At 47.0% G+C, this 25,793-nt stretch overlaps 1 long non-coding RNA gene across 2 annotated transcripts; it reads right to left on the bottom strand.

The window, feature by feature from the left end:
- Positions 1–20,576: 20,576 nt before the first annotated feature.
- Positions 20,577–21,224, bottom strand: LOC136483027 (uncharacterized). Of its 2 annotated transcripts, XR_010765283.1 has the most exons (4): positions 21,115–21,224; positions 20,954–21,020; positions 20,752–20,872; positions 20,577–20,606 (listed from the first exon to the last, which is right to left on the bottom strand). It is a non-coding gene; the product is annotated as an uncharacterized lncRNA (long non-coding RNA). The 2 variants fall into 2 exon arrangements; XR_010765282.1 differs by having other exon boundaries at positions 20,752–21,020.
- Between the last annotated feature and the right edge of the window lie 4,569 nt (positions 21,225–25,793).

Raw genomic sequence — 25,793 nt, forward strand, 5'->3', positions numbered from 1 at the left:
CAAAGCCAACGCGGAGATGATCTCAGCCATCACAAGGATATAAAGGGGGTACAATGAGTTATAGGGTGCCTCGCCACGCTCAGCCGCTTCATCTCATGCCTTGGCGAATGAGGTCTCCCCCTTTATCGACTTCTGAAGAAGGCTGATCACTTCGAATAGATATCCGAGGCCCAGGAAGCACTTGACATGGTTAAGCAGCTCCTGACAAAGGCCCCGATGCTGGTTCCTCCTACCGAGGGAGAACCCCTTCTACTCTACATCACGACCACCATGCAAGTGGTCAGCGCCACCCTAGTAGTGGAGCGGGAAGAATAGGGCCACGCCCTCAAAGTACAGCGCCCTGCATACTTCATCAGCGAGGTCCTATCTGACTCGAAGACCCACTACCCTCAAATCCAGAAGCTTCTGTATGCTGTCCTCATCACCAGGAGGAATCTACACCGCTACTTCGAGTCACACCTAGTGATGGTCGTGACGTCCTTCCCCCTCGGTGAGCTCGTCCAAAACCAGGATGCCACGGGAAGAACCGCGAAATGGGCGCTCGAGCTGATGGGTCAGGGCATTGCGTATGCCTCTTGAATGGCCATCAAGTCCCAGGTGTTGGCTAATTTCATCATGGATTGGACTGAGGTCCAAATACCACCGATGGTCGTCGATCAAGAGTACTAGACAATGTACTTCGACAGATCGCTGATGAAGAAGGGTGCCGGTGAGGGGCTGGTCTTCATGTCACCCCTCAGGGTACGCATGAGGTACATGGTTCGTCTCCATTTCCCCTCCTCCAACAATGTGGCCGAGTATGAGGCGCTCATCAATGGCCTACGCATTGCCATCGAGTTGGGCATCCGATGCATCGATGTTCGAGGAGATTCCCAGCTAGTCGTCGACCAGGTCATGAAGGAGTCAAACTACCACAACGTCAAGATGGCTTCATACTACCAAGAAGTACACCGATTGGAGGACAAGTTCAATGGCCTCGAGCTCAACCACATCCCGAGGCGTCTCAATGAGGTGGCCGATGCGCTGGCGAAAGCAGCATCTGGCCGAGAGCCGGTGCCAACGGGCGTATTTGCCAGTGACCAGCACAAGCCCTCGGTTTGCTACGAGGAGTCAAAACAGGGCGGTGACGGTCCGACAAATCTAGGCTCAGGGGCTGACCAACCGTTGCTCCATCTAGCCCTGAAGTCATGGAGCTCGAAGAGGACCCAGCGATAGAGCCCGACCCTCTAGTCGACTGGAGGATGCTCTACCTCAACTACCTCCTCTATGACGCACTACCAATAGAAACGATAGAGGCTCAACGGCTTGCACATCGTGCCAAGTCATTTGTTCTTGTGGAGGGTGAACTCTACAAGCGAAGCCACACTGGGATCCTACAGCGCTGCATCTCCATCGAACAGGGGAAACATTTACTGAACGATATCCACGGTGGGATCTACGGTCACCATGTTGTGCCTAGAACCCTGGTCGGAAACGCGTTTTGACAGGGCTTCTACTGGCCCGCCGCTGTAGCTAACGTCGAGCAGATTGTACGCACCTATGAAGGGTGCTAGTACTATGCTCGGCAGACTCACCTACTAACCCAAGCGCTCTAGATGATCCCCATCACCTGGCCATTCGCGGTCTAGGGGCTCGATCTGGTTGGACCTCTCAAAAAAGCGCCCGAGGGCTACACCCACTTGCTTGTCACCATAGACAAATTTACCAAGTGGATAGAAGCTTGGCCAATCTCCACGATTAAATCCGAGCAGGCCGTGCTGTTCTTCCTCGACATCGTCCATCGCTTTGGAGTCCCAAACTCCATCATTAGGGACAACGACACACAATTCACCAGAAAGAAGTTCCTTCGATTCTACGATGAATACGACATCTGGGTCGATTGGGCCGCTATCGCGCATCCCTGAACAAATGGGCAGGTCGAACGCGCAAATGGCATAGTCCTATAGGGCCTTAAGCCTAGAATCTTCAACCGGTTGATCAAGTATGGCGCATGATGGGTCGCTGAGCTTCCTTCAGTACTCTAGAGCTTGAGGACAACCCCCAGTCGAGCCACCGGCTATACAACCTTCTTCTTGGTCTATGGTTCCGAGGCAATCCTCCCAACCGACCTCGACTATGGAGCACTAAGGATCAGGGCGTACGATGAATAGGGAGCCGAGGCATCCCTCGAGGACACCATGGACCAGCTGGATGAAGCACACGATGTTGTCCTCCTCTGCTCAGCCAAGTACCAGCAGGCGTTACGATGATACCACAGCCGTCGGGTGCAGGGTCAGGCCTTCAATGTCGGGGACCTGGTCCTTCGTCTCATCCAGAGCAACAAGGACCGTCACAAGCTCTCCCCGCCGTGGGAGGGACCGTATGTCATCGCGAAGGTACTCTAGCTAGGCGCCTACAAGTTGAAAACCATCGACGGCGAGGTCTTCACCAATGCCTGGAACATCGAGCAGCTACGTCGCTTTTACCCCTAATACATGCACACTTTTTACTTATCAGTTTCGTTATCAAAACTCCCCGATCCTTCGTGACATCTGATCCCAGCAAACAGCAAGGGATCAGGCCTCACTCGGGGGCTGATATAAGTACATTTATCCTGCAAAAATTCTCTATGCCTGCCCCCTTTTCTCACGTTAAGTCCTAGGAGCTGGTTTTCGGGAACAAGCTTTGAGTAAAACTGGGCGGACTGCGAGAAACCTATGCCCCAACGGCTATGGCGCCTTTGCTCACTAGCGTGATTAGAGCTAGCTCACCCGCAGTCCGGGCTTTTATGTCCTTAACTGTGGGAAGGGTCGAAATGCACTAAAACCTCTTTTATAAAAAGAGGGAGAAGAGCTAAAAAGCTATTTGCTATTACGAAGAGCTCGTCCATTTTGCACAAATTCGACACTTGGCTTATCTCCCTAACTAAATTCTTGCGCGGGATGTTCTCATCCTCTATTTCTGCAGGGAAATCTTGTCTCAATAGGTAACATGAGTCGATCGGACAGCTTGGCCACTAACGAGAAACGGATAAGGAGCAAGCAAGATCACGCTCATATCTGGGAAGGCTTTCTGAAACCTTCACTCTTACCATCGAGGTAAAACCGGTACCCAGGTCGATCAGACGGCTCAAGACTGCTGCTAAAAGATAAGCATCCTCACTTGCTTACTTTACGTATTAATTTCATTACTGAGCCTCCGACCCCAGCGACAGCAGAGGGTCGGAAATTGCTCGGGGGCTAGGGAGGGTGTCTATTCGCTAGACATTCTCTTTGCCCGGCCCCTCCTTACGTTTAAAAAACTAGAGGCGTGATGTGCCGGCGCAAACTTTGAGTAAGCCAGGTCAGATCGCTAGGACCCTACGCCCTAGTGGCTACGGTGTTTTTGTCCACTAGCGCGATGAGAGTCTTTGTCTTCGCACTCCAAACCTTAACCTCCACCTTCTCGAGAAGGATTTGGAGGGGCCTACCTATAGAATCTCCATCAAGGAGAGGCTATCAGGTCGCCCAAATCGATCGAACGGCTCGGGCCGCTGCCTATAGACAGATACGGAAGAATGGGAGGCTCATGCAGGTTACTCCAGACATCGGACCCGAACCTCGCACGGACATATCTGGTAAAGAGCTCCCAGAACCCATCACTCGTGCCATCGAGGTAACATTACTGACCCCCATTTTTTAAACTATGATCATTCATACATTCGTCCATTCAATCATCCCATACATCCAAGCATTACACATGCGATTGCCACATCACAACGCTTCGTGTCGTGTCACGAAGTGGTAGTCGTCTCATTCGATATGAATGGCGATCGACCGAGGTTCGAAGGCCGGCCCACAAAGGGCTCGAGGCCACCTCGTGTCAAATAGAGCCATGGGAGAAAAAACGAGATGGGCCCCAGTGGCCTTACCCGACCACGCTCAGGAGCGAACAGGAACATCTTGACCTTTCTCGTTCGATTGTAACCTCGAGCCAAGCCCATAGAATCTCCATCGAGGAGAGGCCAACGGGACACCCGAGCCTATTGAATGACTCGGGCATCTGCCAGGAGGCAGGTTAAGAAGTAGTGGAATGCCACATGAGGGCTCAACCGACCCCGTTAGTGGATGATGGACCCAGATTCCACTCGAACATGCCTGTTAGCGAGCTCACCGAGCGCAACACTCGAGCCAACGAGGCAAGTGTTGTTAGCTCAGCCCCTCCGGTTGTGGAAACTAAGGACGGGGTGACGCATGAAACACGGCTGACCCCTATCGAACCCCACAGGGCTCGGGGGCTCGAGCCGCCCGATCCTAGATCGTGAGACTGAGGCCACCTCGTGTCAAACAAAGATCTAGGGGGAAAACACAGATGAGCCCCAGCGGCCTTTGCCCGTCCCGCCTAGGAGTGGACAAGGTCATCTCAACCTTCTCATTCGATCCAAACCTCCAGCTGAGCCCATAGACTCCCCATTGAGGGGGAATCTATTGGAAGGCGGGTTAAGGAGCAACGGAATGCCCCCCGAGGGCTTTGCTGACCCCGTTACAAGCTGTCGGCACAAAATTTCATCCTATACCGAGGGCACACGAGCAAGCCAGAAGGGTCTACTTGATGGAGCTGGAGACCCGCCTAGCTTCAGCGCAGGGATGGTCGATCCTGCGCACTCCTACCGAGACGTGCCAGTCAATTTGACCCTGCAATTGACATGGAGAGAAAGCTAATCAGTAATTTAAGGCAAACATGCCAGTGTTGCCAGACAGTCCCGAATGTGCGGCTCCGAGAGCCGATATGGAAGGAAATCGACTAAATAGTCGATTCCAGCATACTCATAAGAATAAATCAATTAAAGCTCATAGAATTATGGAAGGCAAATCGGTTATCGCTCAGGATAGATCTCGTTATTTAGACAAACATTAGTCAATGTCAATAAGATGTCAACAATAATTAGTTTATGCTAAGGCAATGACTGCAAGTAACCGAATCCCTTTTATTTAAAAGAAACAGCTCATCATCATTTAACCATTTAATAAAGATAAATCTAATGAACATATTAGATCTCATCTATCGCTATGACCAGTGGGGCATGAGGCAGAATCATGCAGGCCGTAGAAACAACAATAGATTAGATGACCCTAACTTATTACTAATATCAGTGGGGCATGAGGCAGAATCATGCAGGCCGTAATACAATAATAAGATCATGGGGCTAACACATCTTTCAACCTAACTTTACCTCAATGGTCTCATGACGTGAACTGTTCGTGAAAGCACTCAGTATCGGCTAAAACAGCCGATTCAGGCATAGCGCATAGTTAAGGTCATGCCCTATCAGGAACAGATCTACCAAATAACAATCCCCACTCCACGGTGCTAACAGTGGGGTGCGAGGCAGAATCACACAGGCCGTGATAACGGGCCATGAAACGGTTTTCGTTAGCCAACAGATCTATTCAAGACAAAACATGCCTTAACCACACACTATGCGTGATCAAGATTGATATAAAATGGCCGATAAAACATAACTCATCATTTAAGATGCAGATTAGATCAGTTTAGATTAACAAACGATGGGTTAAACACGATAGAAGGCTGATCTAGATTAATCCCAATTGGGCGAAGTGATATTGCTGTAATTAAATAAATAATGGAAGCAATAAGCAATATCGGTAACTTAATGAGTCTATCCGAAGGAACGCCACCCTTAGATAGAGCCGATAACTTTACCTTAATCTAGTTCGAGCAGTGGAGGTCGACCGGATCGATGCAACCTTACTTAAACTAGACAAGAATCGATAACTAGCTCATACCAGAGTCGCAGTGGAGGTCGACCGGATCGATGCAGCCGTACGAACAGAAGTGTAAGCCATAACGGTACTTACAGACAAGCAGTGGATGTCGACCGGATCGATGCAGCCATACTTGCTGAAGAACTCGCTGAGATCTACTCTACTCCTACTCCTAAGGGGTGGTTGGAGCCGAAAAAAGTAAGTAACTTGTATTTGATTGATTGTAAGTTTCTTAAAATAGCCGGGGTTCAATATTTATACCCGGAGCCTAAGCACGAATCCTACTCAAGTATGGCTCGGTATAATCTTTGGTACGAAGAAAATATTCCTATCTTAAGATAACTTGGACCCCAATCTTTCCCTTTTTGTAGAGTCCGATATGTATCTTCCCGATGCCAATCGCGGCTCATCATCGTCATCTGCTGACGTCATTCTAAGAGAGCCAATTCCAGTGTCGCATCCGAACCGACTGATATCGATCCTCATGCAATCGATTCCTTGATTGGCACAAACTTGGAAGCCTGCGAGTTCCCGCGTTCTTCTCCCAAATTTTGGTGTAAACACATGCCCCCAATTTTGTGATAAAATGGTTTTATTCCAAAATTCCAGTTTATTGGTTTACCACGCCGCAACCGTTCTATCCCGAGATATACGCATAACTCCTGACTTCCTGGCCCGAGTCTCATATAACATCCCAATAGTATCTCTTCTGACTCACTCGGCCTTTTTGCTTTCTCCTTCTTTCTCGAGCCAACTTCAACAGCTGACGCCGTCATCGCCAAGGCCTCAAACCCTAGCAAATCCTTTGCTCTATCGAGCCATCATCCAAGCGATCTTTGTCAGATTCAAACCTATTTCGGCTGCAATGGCGACCATTGACCACATCCCTGAGGTATGCCTCCAAGTCTCCACTCTCCAAACATCGGCCGCTACTTCGTATTTCTTTTCTTCTCAAATTTATTTCGTCCGATTTCTAGGAAATGAGGAATGAAATCTTGATTCCATCAGTGTTGCTTCCAATGTCTATTTTCTTAGGCCTATGGGCAATCCTGATCCATCTGATTTCATCCATCAAGAAACCAACCAAATCCCCTTCAAACAGTCTGCAGTGGATTTGTCCTCTTGGAATACCAAAACTCCCTTCAGAAATTGACCAAAGATGCCTAAGGGATGGAGAAATTGGTTCCGTAGGGTGTCTGAGAAAAAGGGTGGAGATTGAGAACTTTATGATCTGAATCAATGCTTGACTCTTTTGTTGTCTAGGATGGAGAGGAACGACTCACTTCTAATTGCTGCATCTTATTTCTGTTCCAATGCCCTGAATGCTTTCATCTTTGGTCATGGCCCAATGACTATCATCCTGGCTGATGTTTACATGTTGACCGGCCTTAGAATAACTGGATCAATGCAGCCTTATGAGTACTTGAGTGCTGGTTCTAAGAAGCTAGCCAAAATATCAGACTGTTCAGGATGGGTAGGCTATATTCTGAACAATATTGGAGATGGATCAGCTGTTAGCGAAAGAGAATATGTGGCTTTTCTGAACATGTGGCTAGAAAGATTCGTCTTCTGTGGGTCATCTTGTGGACCAACTTATAATCACAAATTTATGGTAGAACATCTGGCAGCAGGTAAGGGTATTCCCATTGGAAAGGGTCTGTTAGGAGCCGCTTATCATATGATGCACCAGGTAGGTGCCCAATTGTTGAAGAATGAACCAATACATACTATTAGTGGCCCTTGGTGGTTGATACAGTTATGGCTGAACCTGTATATGCACAAAATTGTAAGGTTTGATCTTAAAAACCTGAGCTTTTCTTCCTCCAACTTTGATGAGGAATACAAGGGCGAAGAAGGAAGAACCCGTTAGTGCACGAGCTACGGTGAAGTTGCATGGGCCATAATAATTGATGTCAATATTGGCCATCTCTTCAAAAGTTTTACATTGGGTTTGATGCAGATGTTCTGACTTGGTTACCCTATGATGATGATGAGAATGATGAGCTAATTTTCCCATTCAAATTTTAGTTTGAATCAGGCTGTTCGGACGAGGCAGCGGCTGTAATCTTTAATTCTTTCATCAAGCCCTGTGTTCTTCTAGCCGAATTTTGTCATGGTCATGGCAAAATGGCTATAGGCTCCTTTATCCTAGGCAACCTTCCAACTTATGAGTTCTACAATCCGTCCTTCATAGCCCATCAGTTCGGCCTCGACCAATTGCCCCCTCGACTCTTCTTTAAGGATATACTGAGGCCAAGAGAAGACATTAGCGAAGTACTAGAAGCCTCTAGAGTTTTCCAACTGGGATCATATCTTCCTTCCCTTTGCTTGCATGACTGGGTCAGAGTCAGCCTCACTTCCACTCTTTTCGACTCCTGGTGGCAAGAATGGCACTCCCATCTTTTCTGTGGGTTGGTCCACCCTTTGTGTGTAGCTCTGGATGGGGGATTCGCTTCTGACAGAGAGGTAACTTGCCATTTTCTTTCAAGGAAATTATTTGATGAATTCTTTTGCCAACTATTCTAACCGATCCTTTTTAGGACACTGAATTTGATCCTCCAAGCTTGGATAGGAAAGGGCATCCTATAAACTATCAACCACCATGTCCCGTTTCAAGAATGGGATCGGCTGCGCCTCCACTAGGGAAACTGATGAAAACTTATGCTGCCCCCACCATCGTAACATATCAGTCTTCAAAGCGCAAGGCAGCTCAAGGGACAGCCTAGAAAACCACCACTGGGAAGAGACTCCACAGAATGAGACCATCAGCTACTCAGGTAAACAATTCATCTCTGTCTCAAAATGATATTCAATTGCTAATTTTGTTCCTTCACAGTTATCAAGCATTGCATCCCAACCTGCTCTGGGTGCGGAACTGGTATCCCAGGCATTCGACTCAGCACCAACTGAACCTCCATCAGCTGGTCCATAAAAGGAGCCGATTTTGGTTGAAATAACCAATACTTCCACAACAGCAGAAAATGTGAGTTTTATCCTTGATGCTTGTCATAGTATTTTCTTTAACTTTTTGATTTACTCAGTCTTTTACCCTTCATCTGACTTCTTACTATACCAGATACTTCCTGAGGAAACACCTGTGCAAGAGCGGGAGCCTGACAGTCCGCTTAAAGATCCTATCGGTGCTGAAGGTGGTCTTGTTGCCGTCGACACTCAGACTGCCGATTCCCCAGTTCAGCAAACAACTGATGGTAAGGAAGTTATTTGCTCAATTCATCTCTCTACAATAAACATGAACTAAAAATCTTCCGATGTTTGTAGATGCCAATGTTGAGATTTCTGAGCCGACTCAACCAGATATTACTGGTGTATCATCAGCTGTTCCTTCTCTTCAAATAGAGGCTACCACAGACAAAGTACTATATCCTCTTCACCATCCATTCTGTTATGAACTTATTCAAACCTCCTAATCAAGATTTCCTCATACACAGGCACTTAATCTTCCAGCTTTGAGCTACTCTTTCAATCTTGAGGAGTATCTTGATGAAGGTGAAATTAGTTCGTCAGCCACTTCCTTCAAGGAAACCTTACCAGAAGACACCAAAAATCAGCTAAGAGATGTTCTGCTAATGTTTGAGAAAAATATAGCCGATTTGGTCCAAGATACTGATCCAATGCATAGAGTCTTCTTGGCCATCAAGGGTAATCCATCCCCAGCTCTCCCTAGAGTCTTGTCTCCTTTTTCTATCTTCGAAGATCAGGTCTTGAAGGTGGAACAGGCTAAGAGGAATCTATTTGATCATGAAACTTTATTAGCCAAGGGGAACTCTAACAGGCAAGAGGCTAAAGAACTATCACAGTCGATTGATCACTTGAAGAACTCCTCCCTTAGTATTGACCTAGAATTGTCTCAACCAGAAGCCAGGCAAGCAGAACTTGAGAAGGAGCTAGGAAACGTGAAGGCCGCCATTGATCGTCATAAGTCCACCCTGGCTCAAATACGTAATGCTATTCAACAAAAGAAATAGGAACTGCTGGCCAAAGTCAGGGAGGGTAGAGCCATCCAAAGTAGCCTCGAGAGCATTCCTGGATCAGCCGAAGAAGACAAACAATAGATCACAGAAGCTGATGCTATTCGGCTAGAAGTGTTGAAAGCGATCCAGGATGTTCTAGACTTGTAACTCATGTACCAACATATGCCTTGTGTAGAACCAATGACAACCATACTTTCCTTTGTCCCACTGTGTTTTTCTTTGTTTTGGCTAAAGAGCCGATTTGAAAATAGCCGATTCCAGACTCCCAATCTTAATCCCATTTAGGTCTAAAAACACAGCCTTTATTAAGAGAACCCCTCGATCCTCTGTCCTTAGTCATTCTGGCGCCGTATTCTCTTCGGTATTAGTGGGGTGGCGCTTCACCTTCTAATAATTGTGGTTGCCTTTTGCACGCCCCGAGGCGTCCACCTCTTCGCTCTGTGGCTTCAAATACCAGCCGAGGGCTCCGGCCTCAAACACATACGCACTCGCAACCGTTCCTATTCCTCTGCATTTCTCCGCCCTCACAGAACACTATAGCGGCCTTCCTCCCTTCCTATAGATCCAATAAACTTCATGGCCAGCGAGGAGAACTGCGGCAAGCGTGCGGTGGCAGAGGTTCCGGAGGAGAATATGCTAGTGAATCAGCGCCTCCGACGCATGAGGTGAGATCGACATCTTTTGCTTGTAACGATGAACTATTCTGATTTGTCTATAGATTCATTTTGAATGACAGTCTCCGTCCTCTTCCCTGGGCTGGCGAGCCCTCTGACACTGCATCTTCCACGCCGGCCTCATCGTCGGACACCTCTGACTCGTACAACAGCGACGACGCCCGGCGTTTTCTCTGAGAGTGGAGGGCAGCTCAGAACCGCTATTCCGAGGCGACTCGGGAGAATGGCCAGCTCAAGATCCGCCTCGGGGTCTCTCAGGCTGCTCTTCATGCGGCCAAGGAGGAGGCCAGCGCCGTCTAAGCGCGGTTGGCCGAGTCTGACGCCATGGTGGCGGGTAAGATGAATTCCAGGAACACTTTATCCTGATTTCCATTATCTTTTATGTTGACAACTCTCCTGTTTCTGTGATCGTCAGTCTTGACAGTGCAGTTGGAGTCTCTTCAACTAGCGGTGAATGTGGCCATGGATGCCGTCAATGCCCGGGGCTCCCTCATCAATGCTCGCCTTCATGACATTCTGGCCTACGTTCAGGAGATCGCCCTCCTCGGCGTTCGTCATCGTGCGGTGGTGGCGCTGACCACGGCACAAGTCCAAACGGGGTACGAGCTCCACGCCATGGAGACTGGTTTCCCAATGGGCGATGGCCCTAAGGAACATGAGGACTTGCTCGAAGAATTCGTCGTAGTGGCGGAGGCCATCGTGGACATCACATCTGCTCAGGATGTGGTGAACAAGGTCTTCGATTAGCTTGTATCTAGGGCAAACTAATGAATGAAACCTCCTGTTCTTTCATGAATGTGTCTCAATGCAATGCCCCTGTATGTGTCATGAATGTCTTTGTTATTGTTTTTGCTCTATAGGCGATACATATCGTATCGGCTTTTCATATCTTCAGGCTTATTTTTGAACTAAAGGCGATACATTTCTGGTACCGGCTATTAGAGCCGATGATTAATCGAATCGGCTATCAAGTGTTGATCAAATGTTAGGATAATATCCTTTTAAATATTTTTCATCAATCACTATTGATAGGTTGCACCAGAACTTTTTAGACCAAAGGTTAAATAATCGATCAATCCATGCCAAGCTTCCCATTAAGCGAAACAGAACTTCCTTTAATAGATCTATCAACTCTGAATTGCACTTATGACTCGACTTAGCGTTCACATATGTCGGCCTAAGCCCATCTCCAGGACCAGTGCTTATTCTTCCTTAATCCAATGGCCGACGTGGAGCCGTGACTATTTACTAAAACAAACTCTCAAAGCCGATTGCTTGCATCGGCTGTTGGCTTTCATTACTGATTTTAATGAAGCCTCCTTCCCATAACTTGCCAGAAAAGCATTCGAAGACTCCTAGCTCCCAAAAGACTGGATCGGCTGTTGTGATACTCACAGACTCATCAGCGCGAAAAAACTCAACTTCATCTCCATGCCACTGAATCAAACACTGATGCATGGTTGATGGTACACAACAGTTCACATGAATCCAATCATGACCAAGGAGTAAACTATATGACCCTTTTCCATCAATGACGAAGGATGTGGTGAGCAGAGTCTTACTCCTGATTGTCAGTCCGACATTTATTGCCCCCTAGGTCTTGGGCACATTACCCCCAAAGTCCTTAAGCATCATGTCAGTCTCAATCAGATCTCCTGGTCCCTTGCCAAGTTTACAAAAAGTGGTGTAAGGCATGAGATTGATAGAAGCACCTTCGTCCACCAACATCTTATTCATCGGCTTCCCATCAACCAAACCTTTCACAATTAAAGCTTTTAAGTGTCGATGCTTGACTGGTTTATCAAATATTGCTTGCTGTATAACCATCAACTTGGCAACTATCTCCTCGTACTCCGATTCATCAAAATCCGAATAAACTTCTTGCTCTGCCAGAGCTCTGAATTCTGATGGCAATAGAAAAGCCATTTGAATATTAGCCGATGGTTGCTTTCTATCGGCTGTTTGCTTAGTACGCCATACTTGAGGTTTACCGGATGCCTGAGCCTGTTCCAACTCTTTATTCCTTAGGCGTTGCACCCTTCTCTTCTGGTTTCTTGTTAAACCTCCTGGACACCATTGGCCTTCCTGCCAAACGTATTCTTTCTCGTTACTTTCTTTTTCATAATCAGCCCAGTCTAGATCGACAACTCTCTTTCCCAGCCGATTATGAACACTTTCATTTTTTGAGCATCGATCCATGTTATTGTGATGATATGCATCTTGAGCATGGATAGACCGGCGATTGGCCTGAGATTGCCTAAACTCCCAATATTGATCGCTACACTCTGGATAGCTATTCCTGGTAGGCAACTTCAAACCTTTGTTCCAGCAATGTCTAAAGAAAGGACAATTCCAATGCAATTCAACTTGCTTTCTTTCATACCTCTCTTTCTTCTGTTGACACTGGTATTCTTGCTTTTCTAGCCAACGCTGATAATCCTTTTACTTCTGCCACTGCCACTTATTCAATAGGATCCGAGATGTAACTCGTGGCTTTGTCGCCCCATCTTTTGACATTCCCCCCTGCTCACATCGGCTCTTTTGCTTGTCGCGACGTCTTCTAATTTCTCTGTACTCGTCAGCCGATATTTGCATCTTGGGATCGACTGTTCTAGCTTCCCTTGATTTGGTTGATGTTAGGACCTTAGTCTTTCCTTTGAGCAGCCTAGCATCAACCATGTTTTGATCTCCTAGGAAAGGATTATCATCAACTTTCATTTTTTGAGGCGTATCAAATTTGAGCCTTCCTTGCTAAATAGCCCTTTGTATATGCTGCCGAAAAATTCTGCATTCATTAGTGGAATGAGAAGTAGCATTATGGAACTTGCAGAACTTCTTATTCTTCAATTGATCAGAGGGCAACATAACATGATTATCTGGCAACTTGATCTGTCCCTTCTCAAGCAAGAAATCGAAGAGCTTGTCTGATTTTGTGACGTCAAAGAAATAGCTCTCCTCGACTCCTCTTCCCCAAGGATTTGGCACCATTACTGTCATTTTGCCCTAATTCCATTCAGCCACAGCAACCTCTTCTTCTTCATCTTCATAGCCATCATCGACTGAGTATGGATTATAAGCTTCGGCCACTGTGGTACTCTTCTGGAATCGGGTATCTCTGCGCATACTCTAGAATTAGCTATTGAGCACTGCCACTCGTTGAGCCAATTGACCCAAGTTGTCGAATTCTTGTCCCAGTAGCTTCTCCTTCCATGTTGGCAGCATCCCTTGCACGGCCAAAGCAGATAGCTGATCATCAGCTAAGTTTGATGAGAAGCACAAATTTCTGGTCTCTTGGAACCTCTGAAGAAACTCAGTGCCCGATTCATGGGCTCTCTGCCTTATAATTGTCAAATCAGTAATCTTCTTTTCTCTGGTAATAGTATAAAAATATGTATGAAACCTCTTCTCTAGGTCAGCCCAATTGGCAATGGAATTGACTAGCAGTGATGAAAACCAAGTGAAGGCTGGCCCTGACAGGGACAGGGAGAAGAAACGAACTCGATGGGCCTCCTCAACTGATGCCTCGCCCAATTGTGTAAGATAGCGACTGACATGTTCTATCGTGCTTGTCCTGTCTTGGCCAGTGAACTTTGCAAACTCTGGAAGCCTATAATTTGCAGGAAGAGCGACCAAATCATACCATTCTGGATATGGGTGGTGCCTGACCGGCCAATGAGGCTATGACGTCGACTTCGGTCTCACCCAAAATAGGAGTGACGTCAGCTTTGGTCTCGCCTGAATGGCAACACTCTTCTTGGGCGCCAGCGCCAAAGAGTGGCCCTGTCTCAGGATGTTGCATGAAACAAAAGGTGTGAGTCACGCTGAAAATAGAGAAATAGAGGAGTCAAATGAATTACATCAGTGCTGTCGGGCGAAGGATACATTTAGGGGACGAACCCCCAGGTCCTTGCTCTGCCTCATCGGGGCGGGGCCGTTTTGAGCCCACCCCCTACTCCCGGGCAGAGGGGCTCACCTCCCTTGCATCCGGGGGCACGGCGGTAGAACCACCCCCTTCTGTCGGCACCTCGGGGGCAGCGGTAGATCTGCCTACCCCTGCTAGCTCTTGAGGAGCGGCGGCGGGGCCACTCCCCTCCGTTGGCACCTCGGGTGTGGCGATAGATCCGCTCGCCCCTACTAGTTTAGAGGACGGGCCGACGTTTCGGCCCATCTCCACCAGCCTCACGGACGCACTTCCCCCCGCATGAAACTGGCAGGGTCCCTGCAAGGACGAGTGGATACCTATCAGCGTATCCTCGCTTTCCAGGTCATCCTACTCGGTGTCGGCAACTACCTCATCATCTTCCTCATCATCGTCATCATCACTGTCCATGTCCTCCCCTCGCTCCTGTGCCCGCAGCTTCTGCTCCTTCTTCCTCCTCTTGTCTTCCTTCGCCTTCCACTACAGCTCGGCCTCAGCATGGTTGGCCGCCATCACGGAGGGGTCCTTTGGTAGCAGAGCCAGGTGGTCTGTGAGGAAGAGTTGCTTTGGCTGGTCCCCCTATCTCAATATCAGCATCAAGGGGTCAGGAGTTCAATTAAAAAGGAGGCACGAGGAAAGAAAACTTACGAAGACTATGTACCCCGGTTCCGGCCGCATTGGGGGTGCCCCGGCACTGAATACACAAACTTGAGGACAGCACCGGCGTCATCCCGCGAAGGCTCCGTCGCCACCTTGATGCGCTGTGCCACTTCGAATGGGGAGAGCGCTCCCTCGATGAGTGCCATCCCATCGAATGATGCCACGGGCGCCGTCATGTGTAGGGGAAGCGTGCGCCTCATCAGCGGTGCCACCCTCCTCATATGGTAGGTGCCAATGATCCCTGACCCCTTCACTCCCCTCTCCTTTGGGATTCGGATGGCGGTGAGATGGTCCCAGATCCTCTTCTTGTCTTTCTTCAGGACTCCCCACTTCCTCCACGCATCCGGGACCTCTTCGATGAGGTGCCCGGTGAACTCTATCAAGGGGCAGCTGCGTTGTTCTTGACGTAGAACCAATGCGAATGCCACCCCTTGTTGGAGGTCGATAGACGCATCGGTGGGTACTCGCTGACACAGTTGTTGCGGAGCTAGATGTCGGCGCATCCCATCGGCACGCTCAGCTCCTGCTTCTTCTCCCGCTTCTTTAGGAGGGTGGCGACGAAGAAGTACCACCACTGGTCGAAGTGAGGACTAATCCCCAGAAATCCCTCACACAGGGTGATGAACTCCGCAATGTGCTGGATTCCATTGGGATTAAGGTGCTGCAGCTCTACCTTGTAGTAGTGCAGCAATCCCTAAAGAAACTTGTGGGTGGGGGTGGTGAATCCCTGCTCGTGGAAGTAAGCGAAGGACACGACATCGCCATGGGGCGGTGATGATGCGTCCTCATCGCTAGGCAACCGCCACTCCTCGGTGGCAGTCTGCGCGCAAAGAAGACCACAGCGAACGAGGCCCTCCAGGCGCTAGAGGGTGATATCAGAGCGGCACCACGGTTCCATTAGAGGATTGGGTTGCGTGGATGCGAATTCGACGACGGCTGAGACACGGATGCAGGGAGCTTGGGCGATTGGCGGCAGAGCTTGTTGATGCAAAGGCAAGGAGGCAAAGTACAAAACCCTGGGGGCGAACCCTTTGGTTTTATAGGGGCAACAGATGCGAGGAAAGAAACCGTCCGCCTGGATCTCCGTGCTTGCCATGATCTACCACCACGTCACGTCGCGGGATATGCGCCCGCAATCCCTATCCTTTCCCTTCGAAGACGCGCCGGGCGTTTTGCCTCCCCGAATAGACCAGGACTCTTTACCAGCAAAAGAAATACGGGTCAAAAAAATGTTTCTCCGGCCCGCCTGGGCCCAGGAGTTTCGACGGCCATCCCAAGGCACCCTTACGACAAGGGATGGCCCCGCAAGCGGCCAAAACTCAGGCGAACAAGCGTCATGGGAGTCTTGGCCCTCGATCGAGTCTCAGTCGGGACAACCCTAGCCGAGACCCCAATCAAAATTGTTCAGATAACAAAACCACCAAATCTCACAGCCATACCCACGAAGGGTCCAAATCACCCCCAGGCGATTCTATCCGAATCACCTGGGGGCTCGGGGGCTACACCGGACGGGTGCGCTCACGCGCACCCTCTGGCAAGTTGAATCACCCCGGGGCGATTCTATCCGAATCAACTGGGGGCTCGGGGGCTACATCCATCGGGTGCGCTCGCGTGCACCCTCTGGCAAGTCGAATCACCCCCCGAATGATTCTATCTGAATCACCCGGGGGCTCAGGGGCTACACCCGACAGGTGCGCTCACGCGCACCCTCTGGCAAGTCGAATCACCCTCGGGCGATTCTATCCAAATCACCCGGGGCTCGGGGGCTACTATCAGGGACCAAATACTGGGGTACCCGAAGAGGAGCTAATGACTGTCAACATTGATTCATCCACGCGATTGAGAGCGTGACTACACCGCATGCCAGGTCACTCGTGGTCCGTCCACCAAGACCATGGGCCCTACCTCAAGCTGACTCCCGAGGGTTGGCTCCGCCTCGCCCGACATCTGAGGGCAGACTCTGTCTCGCCCGACCCCCGAGGGCTGGCTCCGCCTCGCCCGACGTTTGAGGGCAGACTCCGTCTCGCTCGACCCCCGAGGGCTGGTTCGGGGGCTGGCCCCACCTCGCCCGATGTCCGGGGGCTGACTCCGCCTCGCTCGACGTCCGAGGGCTGGCTCCGCCTCGCCCGATGTCTACGCGCTGCTCCTTCATAAATACGCGCGCAGATAAGGTAGGGCACTCAAGTCAACCGCAATACCGAGGACCATAACCTGCACGCCTGCAGGAAAGTACCGTCAGGATATGACAAGACGGGCGCTTTAAGCCCTTCCAGGCATGTCAGAGCCCGAACAGTGTTGTAGGCGCTGACATTTGTCTTACAGTGTTGCGGGCGCCACCATTTGTCCTCGGGCGCAGATCCTGACGGGAGCATACAACAACCACTACAGTCCAGGAGGAAACCTGCATCATCTACAGTAACGGACGTGCGGTCACTGTGCCATCTGCTCCCCGTAGGGTCACGAATCAACACCCTGGTCCGTCATGCTGCCTGCCGAGGCAGGATGGGACGTGACCACTTGCTGATCAAGCCAGAACATGGCATCACCAGCGGACAGACGCCCAGCGCGGCCCTATCAAGATCAGCGGACATGCACCCAGCACGGGGCTATCCTTAGCATCGCCTGCCATGTCAGCGGGACTGGCACAGAGGAAAAGGAAGACCCAGCACCTTCGAAAGACCTTCTTTGCCTCTGATTTTTCTTCTTTCTCCCATATGTAATCCGTGCTTCCCCTTGGTCTATAAAAGGGAAGGCAGGGCACCCCACTAAAGGGACGGATCGATTCAACACATCACGCCACACATCACACCTAGCTGAGCAGCAACCAAGCTCTCAGCATCCATTCGACCTTTCCGTCAGAGACTTGGGACCCGTCCCTCTCTCGCCCGTTTATAACCCCTACTACAAACCTTTCAGTGCTAATAACACGAGCAGCAGCCAAGAACTGGACGTAGGGACATTCTGCCCGAACCAGTATAAACCTTGTGTCTTTTAGCACATCATCCGGGTCCAACGCGCAATAATACAAATTTACTCGTTGGTGTTTACTCGAAACACCAACACCTACCTCTAGAAATTATTGCATCAAAAAAGAATTCATAACCTTTTCATATGAGTCAGACGAAGACAAACTTTATTTGAAAAATGTAGCCCTTGATGGGATCTTAAACTTTATAGTTGATTTTTTTTTATTTGAAACTGTTTAGAGTCCCAAAATATTGTTTAAAGTTCTCAGATGTTAAAATTTAAAATTTTCAAACAGCCTTGGATATTAACATGGTCTATACTAATCCGTTGTTCTCAATATATTCTGCAACTTTGTAGTTCAAAAGTTTTTTATTTGAAGTTGTTTAGAGTCCCAAATATATGTTTTAATTTCTTAGATTATGAAATTAAAGTTTTATAATTATCAAAGGACCTTAACTGTTAATGCGGTCAATACCAAAGTTGTTGTGACGGACCTGATCTACAAGTTTGTTATTGATAAAATTTTTATTTGAAGTTTTTCAAAATCTTAAATATTTATTTTAAATTCACCTATTTTGAGATTTATTTTATTTTTTGAAATTTAAATAATCTCGGATGGGGACATGTCCCATGCCAAAGTTGTAGTGCTTAATAAGATTTAAAACTTTTTAGATGGAGCTTTTTTTAATATAAGTTCATTTAGTAGCTAAAATATTCAATACAAGATTACGGAATGTCGATATAAAAAGATAGCATCCTATGTATACTCACAAATGGGTGTGTAATGTAGTGGTTACGTAGGTTTTAAGATGTCCTCCTCTATTAGTCGATTTACAGGCGGGTATGCCGACCGCCTCTATGAATGGCCATTAACAGAGATCATTTGACAGAGGCAGTCGGGCTCCTCGTCTCTGTTAATGAAAATACCCACGTCTGAAAATGCTTCCTGTTGCAGTGTAAGATTAATAAGGTCCTATTATGTTTTTTTTCGAATCTGATCATATTATGTTAGGATCAGTTTCAACAATATCTTCAAACATGTGTTGCATCCCAAAAAAAACTCGTTTAGTAGCCAAAGGCAAGCCTAGGAAGGTTATAGAACCGTTAATGCGTGCAAATAATGGCTTCTCTTGCCCATTGGGAGAGCGGGACATATAGGGATCGAGGAAAAGCTACAGAGGAGGTGTGTTGACGGGGACAGCCGCGAATCCATGGCTAGACTAGGAGGACAGACAATATGGCATGTGGGTGAGGAAGGAGGGGGCAGAATGTCCAATCGGCATGAAAATGAGCAATCCAGTTGATGACACTGTGTCCAATCGGCATGATGCATTCAGGGCCTGTTTAGAATCCAAAAAATTTTGCGCAGTACCCGTCACATCGAATCTTGCGGCACATGCATGGAGTACTAAATGTAGACGAAAAAAAAAACTAATTACACAGTTGGTCGAGAAATCGCGAGACGAAACTTTTGAACCTAATTAGTCTATAATTAGACACTAATTACCAAATACAAACGAAATGCTACAGTGAGCCAAAATCCAAAAAAATTTGGATCTAAACGGGCCCTCAGTGGACTGTGTAATATAATCTACTGTACCTCAGTGCATGCACACCACATGTGTTAGTCAACTATTCAACTACGTTGTACTCCCTCAGTCTCTAAATAACTGTCGTTTTTTTATTTGCATGCTGTAAGTTTGATTAGATTTATATAAAAAAAATATACAGTATTTATATCTCTAAATAAATTTATTTTAAAAATAAAGTTAACGATCTATCTAATGATATTAATTATGTACTATAAATAAATATTTTTTTATATAAAATTAGTCAAAGTTATTTCTCAGGAAACGAAAATGATAGTTATTTAGAGACTGAGGGAGTAATAAACTGAGCTTACCGTACCAGGTTGTAGTTTTTAAGGCCATTTATAGGATAGGACGCGTACCTTGCACACGGACGTCAGTCTGTGGTGTCACTTTGTGTCCTCCTACGCGACTTGCCATGTCAGCTAAGCATGCCCAGCTCATTACAGTCGTCGCATGCACTACGTAGAATATGATTTTTAGGAGCGGTTTTAGAGGCTCTGTAGGGCGGTTTGTTCAGCCGTCCCTACGCAAGGGTCTTTACAAATCATGTATTTGTAGGGACAGTTTACAGACCGCTCCTATAAATTGATTTATAGGGACGGTTGGTACTGTAGCCGTCCCTACAAATTGATTTATAAGGGCGATCTGGGAACACCAGCCGCCCCTACAAATCGATTTGTAGGGACGGCTATAGTACCAACCGCCCCTACAAATCATTTTTCTGCCAAAAAAAATTAAATTTACAACTCAAATTCGACCAGAACATATATTTTTCATGCACAACTCCATCATGACTTATCTTCTTCTGCGATTGTACTGAAACTCAATGACAATACGTATTTATTTATACCAGATTATAACAAATATTCCATGACAATACACGGTGCAAATTATTGTGCTTGCTGTTCATTTAAACTATGAGACTGCACATAGGTATATGAAAAGTAATGTGAAAACCAATTTTCGCTCGATGCAAGTAACACAAGAGAGAACAAGACACACCGCAGCAATTCTTGAGATGTACAAGACAATGACTCAGTAAGCCTAATTGTCTCCACCTGCATAAACAGCAGCACCAGATGAGATGACATATTGCTTGTGTACAGGCTGCAAACACTAACCACAAATGGAAAGCAAAGCCTTTCTTTTTTTCTCGAACACAAAGCCTTTCTTTTGAACGAAAGAAAATGGAAAGCAAATTACCGGTCCAATGGAAGTTCCACCTAGCAGAAGTCCTGATAGGCACGAGGATTGTGCAAGGAGGCACAGCTTATCAACCATTAACTTGTTCAGTTTTATACCAGTCAGGCTTAGTTCTGAAAACCTGCAACGACAACATGCATGGCTGGTCTATACTTGCCAACACCTTAGTATCTATCAACAGATATGGACAGTTTCTGCTAACCTTGTGAGAGACGCAAGTTTGGATAGAAGGTTAAGCATTGTATTGCTAGAAATTGGGTTGTTCTTTCCTGTCGAGGGTACGGAATTTTTGAGCGTTTGTAAATGGACATTGCTAATATACAAATCAGAAGAGAAGTAGGCCGTCATGAAAACAAGAACTACCTAATGAGAGATGTGAAAGGACAGACTCTTCATGAAGTGCATCTGTCATCTTCTGAACACTTCTTGACGTGATAGAACACTGCTCGACATTCAAGCTATAAAGTGCTGTAAACAAAGCAAATACATAACATACAGTAAGCAAAATTAAATGTCTCCTTCCAAAAAAAAGGCTTACGGCAGTCAATGAAACACAACAATAAAAATCAGGTTACCACATGCTAGAATGATTTTCCTCATCTTTTTTAAACAGGACACATGAGCCAAATGTGCAGAAGCTGAATGCAGAATTTCAAGCAAAAATCCCGATGGGGTGATAGGAGTATCATATTATTTCACTTTGACAGATAAGTTTCTGGGATTGTAAAAACCTGAAATAAAGCAGTTGGACCCAATCGATTACAATGTAAATCCAGCTGCTAGCTACACTTGCTAGTGATGTACAGAGCCTAAAGAGATAAACTAGCAGCTGTACAGAGCCTAAATAGAAAAAGCCAGGCTCGAGCTGTTGCTGCTGAAAAAGACAGTAGGGAAACCCATCAAAAAAGAACATACTGTTGCTGAAACTACAAAGTTACACTAAAATGCCTTTCTTGTCGAACTGATATTGCTAAACAGAGATAAGCCACTCACATTACTGATATTGCTGAATAGAGATAAGCCACTCACATTACTACCCTGCAGTTGCAGTGCTTTGGTGCTGCACTTGCCAACGGGATTCGCCAGCCCCACACTTGCTGTTGTGATGCCGCACTTGCAGTCTCCCTAGAAGTGCTAACGTAACTTAATTATTATGTGACGTAAACCAAAACTGATAGCAAGTAGAATGCCATGCTAATTAACCGAAAAGCAAGGAAAAAATAAAAACAAAGAATGCGAGGCAACTGATTACTCAAATCATGCATGAGCTAGCATGGACACCTTGTAACTAGCTTCATCTAATTCATTAACTACGTACTGCACTACTGAGTTGCAACTTGCGAGTACTTGGTTCTGCAGCCGATTGCACTTGTCATTCAACAAACTAGACTAGATAAGTATGGAACAATTCAACAACCGATAGTACATGATACAGTTGTGTATACAGCAAAAACAGTATCATTTGTTCATCTGAAACTTGGTTCAAAAACATATTCTGTGATCCACCAAATTAATCAAGCTATAAGGCACAACAGACAATCCACAAAATGCTTTGCCTACTACATTCAATCGACATCTAGTAGACTATCTAAGTATTTTTGGTGCTTTCCAATTAGCCTGATAAGCTGAATCCCTAGTAAAATTTTACGAAACCCTAGTCAAATTTTACACATTACAATTCCAGATCTGTGCTGATCCAAAGCATTCCCCATCAATTCAATCGTTCATTCTACTATGTACGCATGGAGTTATCAGATTTTTAGCAAAAGAAAAAGGAGAGGGAGGGTGAACAACTCCAGGTCGCCGCGTTGTCCCTCCCCTACTTCCGCAGCTGTGAAACCCGAACAAGCAGATCAGAAAGCGAATGGAACGCAATCGAATCAAAGGATAAGGATAAGATGAGGGATTGTGTGAGCTCACATCGGACTCCTGGATGATCCTCCTGGCCTCGTGGAGGACGGATGGGGAGACGAAGACCCCTCCAGAACCCTAACTTCGGCCCCGCCGCCGCCTTGGGCGCTGCCTCGGCCTCCACCTCCTCCACGGTGCCGTATCCAGCGCCACCGCCCGCGCTAGTGCCGCATCCAGCACCGCCTCCGCTGTCGCATTCCACACTAGAGGATTGGGAGAAGTACGGGCTGAGAGAGGGTTTGGCAAGGGGATAAGCGGAGAGAAGAAGGGGACGGCGGCGCCGCCGCCACCCTCCACCGTGCGCTGCCGCCCCTCCTCCACTATAGCGGGGGTGAGGGAGAAGATGCGCGAGATCCGCTACGACCTCACCCCACGCACTGCTGCTGCCTCGCCCTCCTCCACTGTGCGTTGCTGCCGCCACTCACCCCCTTATGCTCCTCCTCACAGATCCGGCAGAGGGAGAGTGGGCCGCTCCTCCTCACAGATCCAGAAGAGGAAGAGTCCGAGAGAGCCAGGACCAAGGGAGGGAGAGATCGAGAGGCAAGAGAGAGACGGGGGAGGGAGGAACCGATCAAGATTTGGGAGCCGCAGCCTCTCCACCGCGCGGGAGAGGAGCCGTAGACCGAGAGTGCTGGCGCCCACACCACATGGTGTCGGATGGGGACTCAGTGGGGGGACGGCGGCGGAGACGTGGAGGCGCGGCTTCCCGACGGCGTCGGGAGGCATCGGGAGGTGGCCGGGGGGCAGGGGCGGCGGGGAGGGGCGGCATGGGGGAGAGACGGAGGGGCTCGGAGGAGAGGGAGAGCGAGGGAGAGAGAGAGGGAGTCGAGACGGAGAGAGAGAGAGGAGGGAGCAGATATTTTGGATGGATACTGACAGTACGTGGGGGATTTGTATGGGCGGCTCAATCACCAGCCGCACCTACAAATAGAAACACTGGGGGCAGCTAGTGAGTGAGTCGCCCCTACAAATTTTACCCATTTGTAGGGGCGGCTCGTATCACCAGCCGCCCCTGCTGTTTCATTTGTAGGGGTGGCTGGTCTCGTGGATTCCAAGCACGTCACTGTAGGGGCGGCTCCATCATCAGCCGCCCCTAAAAAAAATTTATCCCGTTGCTACAAACCGTTTTTCACGTAGTGATGTATGCTTGCCTGAAGGCAGCATATGTATAGATGTATATATATAGGGGATTGATCGGAGTCTGTCCGGGAGCCCAGGGAATCTGTCCGAGAACAGCTCCTACTCCCAATCTCCCATGGCGAGGCGTCTGCTAGTTGTGGCGGTTGTGGCGGTGGTGGTGCTTGCGCTGTCATGCGGCGCGTGGAGTCCTTGGCGCCAGTGCCTAAGCGACCCAAGCCAAAGGGAGGTGGGGGCGAGATTGGGAGTATAAACGTGGTTCAATTATTAGTTGCATATATAAATAAAGGGAGATGGGAATTATTAGTTGCATATATAAATATATGTAACAATGAATTTGCAATGATGTTATTGACGTTGATTCTGGCCAACACACTGGTTGGAGCTATATCGTCCGAGATCGCACACGGTCTAGATATATACGTGGCGAATGTAGGTTTAAACGGTGAGGCCAACCGGTGGGTAGATGAGGCCGATTAGACACTTGTTCTTCGCGTAAAACACCCACAAACGTCTCACGAAAAGACCCGTCCGGAAGACGCACGATGTGGGTATCTTAAGATCGTCAAGATCACCTAGAACATCCGCAAATCTCATTGAGAGAAGTGCTACATAGCAAGAAGGTTTGAAGAGCTTGAGATAGAAGTCAAAGAGTAAAGGTAGATGTGTTTTTCACGATTAAATGGATGGATCTATCAATTGGACGTGATCCTCTCTTTATAGGACACAAGTTTCACATGAGATTAGATGAGTTTCCAAAAAGAAAAAAAACTAGATTTGGATCAGACTGCCAAAACGGGCTTAAGCCGGTTTCCAAAACCGCCGTACTCCGGTTTGTACAGTACAGAATGGTGAAGTCATATTTTGCGAATTTTACCTAAATTCATTCTAATTCAATCTTTTATTTTTTTTCTTGTTTGCACGTGTTTTTCAATCCTTTTTCAACTCACCGATCATATTTTGGTTGACATTGGATCTATTAGCTTCGGTTCATCCAATTAGATAGGTCTTGTTAATTATTACTCTATATTATTTCAAGGGAAACTCAAGGCACGCACATGTAGTACATGCATGCATGGACATGGCCAAACGAGACCTGAATTCAATTTGATAAATGTATTTGTGAAATAAGAGACGGCCAGATTTCATTGGTGTAATGTCGTATGCGTACGTACATGATGTATTCAGTAGACTGCAGTGTAACCTAATCTACCTCAGGGCATGCATGCACACCATATATATATATATATATATATATAGAGAGAGAGAACTACTACCCTATAGCTGGCTACAAAATAACTTATTCTGTAGCCACTTTGAGTTACGATAATTACTATGTTAATTTACAAGATTATAGTAACTTCTTAATAAGTGGTTTACTATAACGTTATGGTAAATATCCCCATGTATTATAGTAACCCAACTATCGTAAATATGTATTGACATTATTGTAAATTAGTATATAAAATTATCGTAAATGGAGGTGGCTACAGAATAACTTATTTTATAGCTGGCTACTGAATATACTCTCCCTCTATATATATATATATATATATATATATATATATATATATATATATATATATATATATATATATATATATATATATATATATATATATATATATATATATATATATATATATATATATATATTTCCGAAGGTGTATCCACGTGAGATTAAGAAAGGGAGTAGCTAATGGGAGTAGAATTTTTTTTCCATATATATATATATGTATGTATGTATATATAATATACACACACGACGCGTAATATGCACACGTACGATGTACGAACGTCAGTTTTGTGGTGTCACTTTTGTGTCCTCCTACGCGACTTGACATGTAATCTAAAGCTAGCCGAGCATGCACACATACAGCTCGTCAAAGTCGCATGCATGCATTTTTTTTTTGAGCCTTTTACTTGTGAACCATTATAAATGATCGCAATTCTTTCTGCGCCACGAAAAAAGTTTGTCGGACTTTAGCACCATC

This window comes from Miscanthus floridulus, chromosome 9 (genome assembly GCF_019320115.1).
Source record: "Miscanthus floridulus cultivar M001 chromosome 9, ASM1932011v1, whole genome shotgun sequence".
Classification (NCBI taxonomy): Eukaryota; Viridiplantae; Streptophyta; class Magnoliopsida; order Poales; family Poaceae; genus Miscanthus; species Miscanthus floridulus.